The sequence below is a fragment of the Dipodomys merriami genome, unplaced genomic scaffold (genome assembly GCF_024711535.1).
Source record: "Dipodomys merriami isolate MVZ:Mamm:240054 unplaced genomic scaffold, mDipMer1.0.p SCAF_27, whole genome shotgun sequence".
NCBI lineage: Eukaryota > Metazoa > Chordata > Mammalia > Rodentia > Heteromyidae > Dipodomys > Dipodomys merriami.
In genome coordinates, this window is record NW_027204159.1 from 12,815,040 (window position 1) to 12,829,530 (window position 14,491).

Sequence of the window (14,491 nt, forward strand, 5' to 3'; positions counted from 1 at the left end):
GTTTAACCCCTGCTTTCACTATATTTGATGTTAGTATAATATGGGGAGGGGAAGGGCAAAAACAAATTGTTTAAATAGGAATATAGGTGGACCCATTGCAACAATGAGATGTACAAGACGTTATGTCAAAAAATGAACTTTACAACTTTGGTGGGGGGATGAGGGTGAAGATGGAGGGCAGGGATGGTAAGGGGAAAACAAAGGAGGAGGCAACAATGCTTGATAAGAAATGTATTCATTACCTTGTTCATGTAATACCTTGCTTGGTATTTTCACAATAAAAAAATTAATAAAAAAATAAAAAGAAAAATCTTAAAAAGAATTCATAAAAAGAACATGGGCTAGGAAGGTGGCTCAGTGGTAGAGTGCTTGCGTTGCATGCATGAGGCCCTGGGTTTGATTCCTCAGCACCACATAAGCAGAAAAAGCTGGAAGTGGTGCTGTGGCTCAAGTGGTAGAGCACTAGCCTTGAACTGAAGATCTGAGGGACAGTGCCCAGGCCCAGAGTTCAGGCCCCATGACAAAAAAAAAAAAAAAAAAAAAAAAAACATACAATGTCCTAAATCACATAAAATCATTTTTTACTCATCATAAGAGAAATGCAGGGCTGGGAAGGTGGTTCAGTGGTAGAGCGCTTGACTTCAATGCATGAGGCCCTGGGTTCAATTCCTCAGCACCACATAAGCAAAAAGAAAAAAAGCCAAAAGTGGCGCTGTGGCTCAAGTGGTAGAGCGCTAGCCTTGAGCTGAAGAGCTGAGGGACAGCGCCCAGGCCCAGAATTCAGGCTCCATGACTGGACCCCCTCCCCCCAAAAAAGAGAAAAATGCAAATAAAATTACACTGATATTCTATTTATTTGCGAGCAAACTGGCCAAAAAAAAAATTAAATGCTTGGTAGCATACTTGGCATAGTTGTGAGTTACTCTTACTCACTGCTGGTAGAAATGTAAATGTTACAACCCTTATGTTAGGGCAATTTCACAACCTCTAACAAAATTACATATGTATTTTCCATTGACTCAGCAATCTCAATTCTAGAAATATACTCTGAAGGTATGACTCCAACAATAAAACACATTTGCATTTTCTTACCCATTGATATGTTATTTATAAGAGCAAATATTGAGGACAGGCTAAATGTCTATACATAGGAATTTGTTAGAATGAATTCTGTAGGGCTGTGCTAAGCTAACATAAACTGAGTTCAACAAATATTAATAAGTAGCAGATGCACTTTGCCAATGTATTTGTATTTTCAAAGTGTCTATGAGAACATAGTTAATTACGAAGGGCAAGTTGGTCATTGGCAGACCACATGGTCTTGGTTAACACCTTCAACAATGGCATAAGCTTACACCGTGTTCCTGAAAGGACATGCTAACACCTTTATAGTAGTATTTCTATAGAAAATTCACCATCTGTAGACTAACAGTCTACAGAGTAAAATGTTAGGGTAAGGGTACGAGAGAAAAATAACCCTGAAAGGGAACAAAGAGACTTGACAGGTATAATCCTGGAAAGTAGCTATAAAACTCAATATGACAGGGGCTGGGAAGGTGGCTCAGTGGTAGAGTGCTTGCCTTGCATGCATAAGGCCCTGGGTTTGATTCCATAGCACCACATAAGCAGAAAAAGCTGGAAGTGGAGCTATAGATCAAGTGGTAGAGCACTAGCCTTGAGCTGAAGAGCTGAGGGACAGCGCCCAAGCCTAGAGTTCAGGCCCTATGCCAGAAAACAAACAAATAAACGAACAAAAACCTCCATATGGCAACAACTAGCAAAATTTGAATATAATAATAAAATTAAATTCACATTAATTTTCTTGATTCTTCTTAGGGAACATATTGAAATGACTGTAAGAAAGGGAAGAGTATGATTATAACTCATTTGCGAATGAATCTTTAAAATACAAATTTAAAAAGTAAAAAGAGCCCGGCAATAGTGGCTCATGCCTATAATCCTAGCTACTCAGGAGGCTGGTCTGAAACCAGCTTAGGCAAAAGTCCACAGACTTCATCTCCAAAATTAATCAACAAAAAACCTGGTTGGAGGTATGGCTCAAGTGGTAGAGCAGCAGAGGCCATAAATTCAAGCCCTAGTACCAGCAAAAAGTTGTGTGTGTGTGTGTGTGTGTGTGTCCCACAAATGGAATTCTCAAAGATCCTTGGAGTTGGTAGAAATATAGCACTATTTCTGACAGGATGGTATGAGAGGAGAAACTAGTATAGCCATTCTGGATAATAAAGTAGCACTATTAGTCAAATTTAATACATGCTCCCAGATGAAAAACTGCACAAGACACCTGTTTGCTCTTGTTATTTAGATTTTAGTGCATCTTTTTAAAAAATCTTTAAGTAGTTGTACAAAGGGGTTTCAACACAACATGTCCATTTATGAGTACAGAGCATCTTAATCAGTGTCACCCCTTCACCACACCTTCCCTGTCTATCATACCCTCACCCACCCCCTCAAGTTGCTGGTCCCATTTTCCCAGATGGAAATGAAGACTTTATTTAAGATGATTGCCACAGAAGAGACTTTGAACTCAACTGTCCTGAAACAAAAAAAACAAGATGACTTTTCAGTGCTGGGATAAGCCAATGCAAAGTCCTAGCAGACACTGGAAGGAAGCGGGTCCCTGTGATTAGGTCACCTGGGTCTCCTAATTGTCAGTTTTTTCAGTTAGGCGCCTAATCTTCTTGTGGAAACACAGATATGTGGGCACCTCTCCTCCAATTATTACATTGTAAAGGAATCACTTCAAGGCCCTTAAAGGTACTTCTGCATTGTAGATTTACATCTCAGAGATAAGAAGTGAACTATTAGAATTAAGGAGATTGGGGCCAGAGTAGTTGAGTAACCTGGCAAAGATCTGACTTCAATCCCCAGCACCACATACACAAAAAAAAAGCCATGAGGCAGTGGTTCATATTTGTAATCCCAGGTAGGTAAGAATTGGAGGATTACTGTTAAAGGTTAGCTCATGCAAAACAAAAAAAAAAGAAAGACTCAGTTTCAACAAACATTCCAGGCATGGTGCACACCTGTGAAGCTAGCTGTGCTGCAAGAGGCATAGGTAGGAAATTGTATTCTTAAGGGACAAGACTTTATGCTCTTTGAAAAATAACCAAAGCAAAAGAAATGGGTGGCCTAGAGGTATGGCTGAAGAGATAGAGCACCTGCCTAGCATGTGTGAGACCCTGAGTTCAAACAGCAGTACTGAGTTAAAAAAAAAAAAAAGTGGGCTGAAATAAAATAAAGCATAGGAGAATTCACATGGAAAGAATTCACAATTTCATATTTTCTAAAATAAATAATATAAGATGAAAAGGGAAAACAGGGGTCTATTGTCAGAAAGACATCTCTCTTTATGAAATTTAGCCAAGCTAAAGGGAATAGTAAGGCTGTCTTGGTCATTACTATCAGGCAATCTATTTCTTGGGATGGATCCAGGAGTTGAAAGAGAGACAGAGACAGAGAGATAAATAGATATTAGATGAAGATAATAGATTATGATTATTCATTGGTGATAGATTGAAGACAGATGATACTAGATGATTGATAGATGACAGTATATGATAGATACATAGATAATAGATAAATAGACAACTACGTATAAGAATTGCACTGAGACATTACATTTGGAACCAGAATCAGTTGGCGTCCACCAATGGGCTCATCTATGGGAGGATAGGAAAATTATGGAGGATATACAAACTACATCATGCAGCAATTGGCCTGTGCCAATCCTTTTGGCCAGTTTTAACAACAGCCTTCCTTTTTCACATAGGCAGCTTTGCACTTTAAGTCCCTGTCATGTATTTAACAACAGCTTAGGGCTTTCCTCTAAGCTGTGGGAATTTGCTCTGCCCACATACATTGTACACCCACTCTTTAGGCTTCTGTGTGGAAGTGACTCCTGTCTCTTCCAGTAACATTTCATTGCCCAAAGTTAATGCTCACAGTCATGTCCAATTTCGAAGAAGGGAAAGGAAGGACAATTCTGCCACATGCCCAAAAGAGAAAGCAAGTCATATTTAATGATCATAACTAATGACTAGCATATTCTCAAAATGCCAAATGCGGGTGGTCTTGACTATCCATGCATGCACAACAATTTATGACAAGGAGTCATTTGCAATATCTTTGAAGCATGAGGTTGAATCACCATATTAACGAAAACCAGGCTACTAGAGGGAACACAGAAGCTAGTCTTACCAGTGAGTGGGCCAAGAATGTAATTTCATTGTTCTCAGTTGGGCATATGTACTAATACTCATAAATGACATTTCACTAGGGGAAATAACATGCTGTAAAACTGGGGATTCCAAGAATTCTTGGGACATGTCTAGTTTTGAACCTACGTAGGATTTTCATTAATCTGTTGATTGTACCCATGAACACTGAGAGTATTGTCATGCTAGCTTCTGTCCTCAGCCAAAATGTGGCTCCCAAGCATTAGATCTACAGTGATGAAGCCACAGGCACATAGGAGACAATGACATCAGTTAGTCAATGACATGGGAGTCAATGACATCAGTCATACATTATAGTGACCTAAGCACTGTGGAACTCCTTGTCACACATTGTTCAAGACGTGAGACATGGGACACGAGACAGAGTACTAGTTGCTACCTTGGTAGCTTTGAAGTTAAAGGACCTAGTCACAAGCACAAGAATATAGAAGCTAGAGAAGGAAAGAGAACAGATTCTCTTTTAGAGACTATGCAGGAACACAGTCTTGCTGTCGTATTCATTTTAGTCTAATAACGCCTGCTTCAGACTCCAGGCCTCCAGGAAAACAATAAATTTGCATTGTTGGTAGTGATTTAGGCTTAGTTGTTTTGTTTTTGTGCTAGTGCAGTGGCTTGAATTCAGGGCCTTGCACTCTGCTCAGTTTTCTTACTTGGTTGGCATTTTTCCACTTGAGCCATACCTCCAGTATGGCACTTTGCTGGTTAATTGGAAATGGAATTCTGTGGACTTTTCTGCCTAGGCCGACTCTAACCTACAATCTTTGGGACTTCTGCCTTCTGAGTAAGAAAGAATACAGGTGTGAGCCACTGGCACCTGGAGATGGCAGTGATCTGTAAAAGCAATAATATGAAACCTACACTGAGGAGGCCAACCTTGGAGAATCATATTTTGAAGCCAGCTAGCAAAAAGATACACTGGGTGCATGGCTCAAATGGTAGAGTGAGCAAGCTAAACAAGTAAGAGGCCTTTAATTCAAGTCCTCATATCACCAAAAAGAAAAAGGAAAAAGAGACTAACATATCAGCTTACATGACAGTTAAATAACTACATGTGCAATGAGAATAACATGTTTTGAGTGAGCCTTGGGAAATACGTATGTATATATAGTATGTATGTATGTATGTGTATATATATATATATAAATATATATATACATATATATAAACTTTTTAGACCAAAACTGCATAAGCAAATGAGTGATGTGTGCTCGCCATTAGTAGTAAGAATGCTGTGTTCATCACAATATTGTGTATGAACATGGGGAGTATTCACCAACACAACTAAGTTCTCCAGAGCGAGTATCTATTTCAATGGTTAATTGTTATTGATTGGTTAATATATGCCAGCCTGGGCTGATCATTTTTACAACTCTGTAGATACCATTATTGATTTTGTTTTGCTAATAAGAAAACCCGAATTCAGAGTGTCTAAATAAGTTATTCTGTCTCTCACTACGAAGTGGAAAACACTAGGCAACACGAACTGTGGCCTATGTTATCTGAGAGTTTTCTAGATATCCCAGATGCTAATTAACCCCAACATTTCATTTTACAGATGAAAAATGACAGCTAGTCTAATCTATCATTGCTTCCTCACTGTAACAGTCAGGATCACCCTAAGAAACAGCATATCACAACAGAGCATTTAATGAGAATTTAATAGAGCTTTTTCACAAAGATGCATTTCTACATGTACTCAGAAACATATCGAGTGAATCAAAGTGCTATACAGAGGAGAGAGGAAGTTGCATGACCATAATCTGGCACAGTGTGAAGAGCATAGTCTAAAAGGAGGTATAGAGACATTTGTCTTAGATGCACCAATCATCATATAATGTCACTAAGAAGCATTTCCGGGGATACATGGAGATCAGAGTAGAATGTGTGTGTCCACACGAAGATTCCACTCAGCAGCTCATTACCAGGGATACATGACGGCTGGAGTGAAGTGTGTGTGTCCACACGAAGACTCCACTCAGCATCTCATTACCAGGGATACGTGGAGGCCAGAGTGGATTGTGTATGGCCACACGAAGACTCCACTCAGTAGCTCATTAGCTGTGTGCGCTTGGATACACCACTTCCTCCCTTCTGACTCTTCATCTTTAAAGCACCAGCTCACACCTCCACAGGCTTGCTTTCAGGGACCAACTGAAGACAACGGGTGCAAAGTGCTTAGTAAAAGACACTACGAGGAAATACAGCTACATGTAAAATGAGTGAAATAGAGAATCAACATGAATAACGTAAGGCTAAAACAATCTTTCTCAGGAAGAAAGAGTATTAGTTCATCAGAGGATACTCCGTTTTATTTAAAAAAAAAAAAAAAAACCTTGCTGACAGTACAGGCTTACCGCCTGGGATCTCTCCTCACTATTTCTGACCTCTGGGAAATGTAAATGGACCATCATTTTAAAATACAAAAGATAACAAATTAATGTCTAGGCACAGGCTTTTGTAATTACAACTTAACACTACAACTGGCTTTTGTTAAAAATGCTTTCATTAAATCCAACTGCTCAATTCCTCTTTGCAATGTATATAATGTTTTGACTGTGGCTCTTCAACGGAGCCACACACGTGTTATAATGATAAAATGCCTAAAGTCAAAGAGCAGGCTGGCCCTCATTTTCTCAATAGAATTGTTCACCGGTGTTCTTTACATTTCATTTGTCATCTTGCTTTATTTATCAAGACAGAGTCAAGGACTCAAACAAGGTGGTATGCTCTAGAGCATACAACTCCACCCAACAGCAATGACGAGCTTCTGATCAATAAAATTACACAAGTAGATTGTTTGCATCTATGAAAATAGAACAAGATTCTTGGATATTGTTTCTGGGAGGGGACTGATTAGAATATATTGTAAACATGTGTGGAAATACAGCAGCAAAGTCTTTCTCCTTCCCCTTGTATAATAAATGGAAACTGAGAAAAAAGAAATATTACATAAAATTAGCAACTACACCAGTTGTTGCAGGAAGATATTTTTGCTTTAATGGATGAGCTGGCGTAGCAGAATAACATGCTAAGTGAACTGTGAAAATGATTGTTTTAATTTTACATTTAGCATACTCCTGAACAAAATATTTGTTAAAACCAATACCAAAAGGGATTAAAGGGAGGGTGACAGCAAGAAGAGCATCTATTTAGAGAGGCAATTCACGAAAGATATGCAAGAAATCTATGGAGGAAAATAACTTCATAAGATCCAAGAGAAAGAGGAGTTTTTTTCCGTGATCTATTCTTATCTCCAGTGCCTCCTACTGAGCTGGGCCAAGAGCAAGTCTCTCAAGGTTGTGAATGAGATGAATAAATTTACTCATAGTCAAATAAGTGCAAAATAAAGCTGTAATTTGGTGAAACTATTTGACTAAGAAAGAACTACAATTTCAACTCTATTTTTTAATCATAAAAATCTAATGTTGGCAAAGCAAGAGGAGAAAACTCCAAGTATGGTTCTATTTGGGAAATTCTTTGGGTAAGAAGAGAGAGAAATGGGAATGGAGAAAGGGTAAGAAAGAAGAAAAGAAGAGAAAAAGGGAAAGAGAAACTAAGTTCATCTCTTCCAGTTTCTTCCTTTTCCTGAGGATGTCACTCATTCAAAATGGGCTCAATCACTGCCCTGAAGGAACACAGTCACGTAGAGGAAACAGGTATTGAGCCAAGTTTTTACAAGAAGCATTGCAGGGTGTTGTGGGAGAGTGTGTAATGAGAGAGCCAGACTCAAAGGCAGGCTGAGAGAAGTAAAGCAAACATAAGGCTATGAAAAAAGAATAGATGGTTCTCTGAAAAGATGAATAAAATTGACAAATATCTAACACAACTAAAAAAGACACAAATTACCAATATTATAAGTAAAATGAGATATCACTAAAGTCCCGATAGACATCAATAATAAACACTATGAAACTTCACAATTCAGATTTAAACAGATTATCATAGCTCACTCAATAGGAGATTGCATAGTTGATCAGCCTTATAACTGCAAAGGAAATTAATTTTTTATTTTATTGTAAAGATGCTGTACAGAGGGGTTACAGTTACATGAGTAAGATAATGAGTCCATTTCTTGTGAAGCACTGTTACCCCCTTTGTTATTTTCCCACTATCCCTTCCCTCCCCCACCTCCCTCACGGGAAATTAAATTTATAATTTTCCCCCAAACAGAAATTTCTAAGACTAGATGGTTTTACTAAAGAATTCAAAGGGTATACTGAGGGAAAGAATCTAAAGGCATAAAGTACTTAAGTACTATTTATAGAAATGAATACCCATTGCAACAATGAGATGTACAAGTCGTTATGTCGAAAACGAACTTTACAACTTTGGTGCGGTGTGGGGGGAGGATTGGGTTGGGGGAGGGTGGGGGGAGGATGGGAAAGGATGGGAAGGGGAAACAAAGGAGGAGGCTACAATGCTTGATAAGAAATGTACTCATTATCTTGCCCATGTAATTGTAACCCCTCTGTACAGTATTTTCACAGTTAAAAAAAAGAAATGAATACTAGGAAGCAGAAACATGATTTGGAAGATGGGAAAAGGAGGAAGAAAAGGAATGGAGGGAGAAAGGGTGAGTAACTGGAGTCTTTATGTTTAATGTATATTATGTTTAAAGAATGAACTATGTAGGGACAGGAGGCATAAATGAGCAGGAAGGTAGGAAGGAGTGAAATTGATCAAAGGTGTTGTACTCAGAACCTGACTTATGGAATTGTAACCCCTCTGTATAACTCAATAATAACAATAAAAAATCATGTTAAGCAAAGTAAGCCATACCCAAAGAAATATAGGCTCTATGGTTTCCCTCATTTATAATAATTAGTATATGCCTAGGATAGGCCTGGCAGAGAATCATAATAGCTCAACAGCTATATACATATGACCATCCAAAATGATGCTAATTGAAATGAACTCCAAACCATGGAAACAACAGGTCTTTTTTTATTTGGGTTGTTGACCTTGTTGTCACCAATGAACTGTATCTAGTTCTTTCTTTTTATTTCATTGTTCATTTTGCATTGGTTTACCCTTGGCAATCCCTGTCTTTGATTCTGGTACCCTCTGTCTTAGATATATATTTATCTGACTTGGGGAAGAGAAGGAGAATAACAAAATGCTGAAAGGACAACTCATTGCAATGATACCCACAAGACTATGTTGGAAATGAACTTAACAACTTCGGAAAGGGGGAGGTAAGGGATAGTGGGAAAACAACAAAGGAGGGAGTAAAAATGTGTGACAAGAAATGTACTCATTACCTTGCTCATGTAACTGTAACCCCTCTATACAGTATCTTTACAATAAAAGAAAAAAATCATTAAAAATTATCTTAAAGACTTTATATCAATATTACACAATGGCTTCCAAAGACAGCTGGATTCTCACTATAAGCTATTATGTGTTGTTGTCATTTTTATGTATATTTTATTATCTTTAAGTAGTTGTACAAAGAAGTTACCATCAACAAATCAGTTTATAAATACTGTGCGTCACTATTCCCCCTCTCATCATTCTCTGCCATCCCTTTCAACCCAACCCCTCCTAAAAATTTTCTTAATTTCATAGATTAGGTATTCAATATTATGACTGCATTCTCCTCCCATTCAATCCTTTCTCTTTTTTTGTGGGCCATGGGGCTTTAATTCTGGGCCTGAGTGCTATCCCTGAGGTCTTCAGCTCAAGACTAGTGCTCTACCACTTGAGCCATAGCGCCACTTCCATAATCAATCCTTTCAATGACCCAATAACATAAATGCACATATTATTCCATCTTCTATAAGAAAAATGAGCCCTAGCAAGCTTCGAATTGCCAGCCAGCACGTGGCATTTCCAGGGTCCTCAGCCTTCATCCTCAGCCTCCTTTAAACATGATAGACGTTGATCTAAGACCATTATGTTATGAACATCTGAATCAACTCCGATGCATGGTGTCTTATCTGTTACAAGGTTTATATTCAAATTTCACTTTGGTGAAAGGAAATTCAGATCTTAGCAAGACAGACTATTTCAACAGACACTGGAGTACTACTCTCTTGGCCAACCTTAGAAAGCTATGTATGTTTTTAAATATAAAGGATGGTTATTTCTGCAGGTAACTGCCATATATTTCTCATCCAGATGACAGAGAAAAGATATGTGAGAGAATAAACTAGAGAAGAGGTTTGTTGTTGGAAATGGTAAGAGCTTCACGGCAGCAGAGCTAACTGCACCACTGTAATTACAACTAAGAATCAAAAACTGCTTCATTAATTTTTCCCTTGTGTTTGTAATTTTACCCCTTCAAGACTAATTATACTCCTTCCCATTGAATTTAATAAGCACCCTGGACTGAATACTATAGACTGACTGGCTAGAGAAAATTGGGGGACTAGGTATGTCTGACCTGCCTCCATTTTAAAAACAACAATAAGTTTTTGAACACTATATTGGCTATGTTTTCCTGACTAGGAAAATAAAAAGACACATCACTGCCAAATGTATTATGAAGAAAAGGAATATATAATAAATGACGCTTCTGTAATTCCTTTCAACTAACACCTTCAACAACTAAGACTTCAACATTAACTTAGTATTCAAAATAATCCATAATGTGGCTAGTGGCAGAGTTACTGGTAATCCAAGTTACTGGATATTTGCTCTATGTTGTCTTACATGATGTGGGTAAAGCCATGCTTTGTGTATTACAGACTAGAGACTTCTGGGTTTCCTTGTGATTGAGGATGGCTTTAATCAAGGATCTTGTGTTTCTAGGAAGAGATACTGGACTCAATATCAGGATATTGTTCTATGAATAGAACAGAGTCCTGGAACTTTGGGGGTATACTTACTGCAAGCATCTGTAAGAGGCCAAAATGACATTCTTCAGCATGGCCATTAGGTCCAAACTCCTATAGTACTTGCTATGTGAATGGAACCATTATGAGCATTTTACTGTACCTCCAAATTTTTTCTTTTAATTCAACTCAACTACTGTTTTTTGAGGCACTTAGGTAGTTTGAACTCATGCCCTTGTGTTTATTAAGCAATCACTGCACCACTTGAGCCACATCCCTCACCTTAGCCTTTGGCTCTCCTTTACATCAAGAATCTAATTAAGTATTTTATATTATTATTATAAAGGTGATGTACAGAGGAGTTACCAACTCATCAGTCAGATGAGTACCTTTCTTTTTGGACAATGTTAGCTCTTCCCTTACTCTCTCCCAGCAAGTTGTATAGTTCATTTTCAATAGTGTCTAGTGAGTACCACAGCTGTGTATTTGTCCACACACTTTCTCCCTCCATTTCTGTGCCCCTCTTATCCTCCTCTAAAGACAGATAAACAAACAAGACAGAGAAGGACAAAAAAAGAATCTATCCCCCACCAGCATTCCTGAGAATCTATTCCAATTTTTTAACTTCACATTTTGCAACATAGTCATTTGTTTTAATGTAAAAAACTTTTTCCCCCCAGAAAGCTTTGTGAAAAATGAGTGGTCCAACACATAGCATATCAACATCCGATGACCCTAGATCTCCAAGGGAACAAATGCCCTGTTCTGAGAATCACAGACCAATCAGAGAAAAAGAGAAAAGCCCACCTGACCCTGCTCTTCTTCAATTCATCTCTGCAAAACACTTCCCTTAAGAGGGCCTAAAAAAGGTGTGAACATGTATTTTCTAGGGAAAAAAATAGTTCTGTTAGCATTTGACAGAACAATTAACACCTAAGGAAGCAAGTTAAGATGATAGCTCTGTGTTCACACTTATGAAGTCTACTCTCCATGCTGGACTAGCTCTAATCAGAGCCTAATGCACAGTGGTTAATTCCAGTTAAAAACTGTAGCCATCACAAGCTACATGTGACATTTTCTGAAGATCTGATCCCCTGTCACCAATAAATGAGTAGGAAGCAGTATCAAAATTTTCTCTGCTACATCTAAAGGTATTTTCCAGAAAAAGTTTTTTAAAAAGATCAAAAAAGGAAGACAAACTAATCACTAAACCTCTATGCTACAGTCACGACATCTCTGAAATGTCCTTTGTGGATAGGAATAGGTACTAGGGCTTCCTCCTCATGATGACTGATCAATGAAAATATGGCCTGTCTATGTCCTTTCTCTCTCCATTCCTCCTCTATTCCCCTCCCACCACACATTTCCATTACAAGAACTATGATCTGGAACTGTTCATTAAATTCTGATATTCTCTCTCTCTCTCTCTCTCTCTCTCTCTCTCTCTCTCTCTCTCTCTCTCTCTCTCTCTCTCTCTCTCTCTCTCTCTCTCCCTCTCTCTCTCTCTCTCTCTTTCTCTCTTCCCCTTCTCTTTCTCTCTTTTTCATTGTAATGTTATTTCATCTTGATAGCAATTTAAGTATTTGATGAAATAAACATGAGATTAAGACCTTCAGGTGACACTAAACTGTAAGCATAATGTTTCATATTTTATATTTCTGCCTGCTCTTTCTATTTGTGAAGCTCCTAAGCCTGGGATCAGAAGGACCTGTACTGATTGACTGGTTTTAAAAGATGAGACTAATGACCACATAGCCTTAAACAAACCCCCAGAAGTCAGGGGACTTCAGTCTAGAAACATTTTTCCCCCCTAATGTTCACAGTGATATCTGCAGTGGAGAAATTTTGAAGTTCGAGCAACTGAAGAACTCTTGGAAACATCTAAACTCAAAATGGGAACACAAAATCGTATCATCAGAAAGTCAGCAGTTTCTCCTTTGTCCTGAGATCTACAAATTCATCCTGGCACCAGCACAAGAAATATTGGTTCCATCAGCAGCCTAACAGATGGTAGCCAGGAAATGGCTCTATCCTTCTCTTGGAAGGCTGTAGTAGAGCTCCATGGAGTATAATTTAACAGGATGGTGGTTACTATTTCCCACTCTGCCACCACTTTCGCAGCATGCCTTTACATAGCTCCAAGAACCACACCTACATCAAAAGGCCTGGCTGTACACTTAGTAACTGAGGTTAACTTTGAGATGTTCAGGAATCTGGAGTTTAAAAAACCAGAAGTGGAGCTGTTGCTCAAAGTCTAGAGCACTAGCCTTGAGCAAAAGAGCCCAGTGACCATGTTCAGACCTTGAGTTGAAGCCCCATAATGTAACTCAGCTGTTGGTCTTTCATTAATTTTTTTTGCTTTGTACTATCATTTTTCATTTAAAATGTTAACCAGTAAATAGTTTGTGAACTTTAAATGAATATTTAAATATATTTTACTAATGCAGTAACTCAGAAAAACTATTGGAAGCCAGGCGCCGGTGGCTCTTGCCTGTAATCCTAGCTACTCAGGAGGCTGAAATCTAAGGATCAAAATCAAAAGCTAACCCAGGCAGGAAAGTCCATGAGACTCTTATCTGCAATGAACCACCAAAAAATCAGAAGTGGTGCTGTAGCTCAAGTGGTAGAGTACTAGCCTTGATCTGAAGAGCTCAGGGACACCACCCAGGCCCAGAGTTCAAGCCCCAGGACCAACCAAAAAGAAAAAAAAAAAAAGAAAAACTATTGGAGTCCTACAATAATTATTAAGAATATGAAGGGATCCTGAGAGCAAAATGTTTGTAAATCATTAAAGTACACTTGTATTAAAAAAAAAAAAAAGAATCTGGAGTTATTATGAGACCATGTTTTGCCACATGGGATCACGTTCCAACAAAGGTAACTCGTGTTTGTCACTATAACAAAATGGACTACCTATGATGGAGTTGGCTTCTGTTTCTGTTTTTCAGGGATTTTTTTTTCTGTGCCAGTCCTGGGGCTTGAATTCAGTGTGCAAATGCTATGCCATAGTTTTTTCACTCAAGGCTAGTGCTCTACTACTTGAGCCACAGCTCTACTTCCAGCTTTTATTTTCTGGTTAATTGGAGATAAGAATCTCGAGGACTTTCCTGCTTCTGGCTTTGATCCACAATCCTCTCATCTCAACCTCCTGAGTATCCAGGAATGAAGGAGAGAATCACCAATGCCCAGCCATGTATTTTAAATATCCTCAAGTGGTGCCAAAGGATAGCTATGATATGCAAGAAGTACTGCACTTCGCCAAGATCTGGTGGCTCACACCTATCACCTAAGCTACTGAGAAGGTTGAGATGTGAGGGTCCAGGTTTGAAGCCAACCCAGACAGGAAAATTGTGAGATTCTTATCTCCAACTAACTACAAAAAGCTGAAAGTGGAGCTATGACTTAAGTGGTAGAGCACCAGCCTTGAGTGACAAAGCTATGAGCAAGTGCCCAAGACTG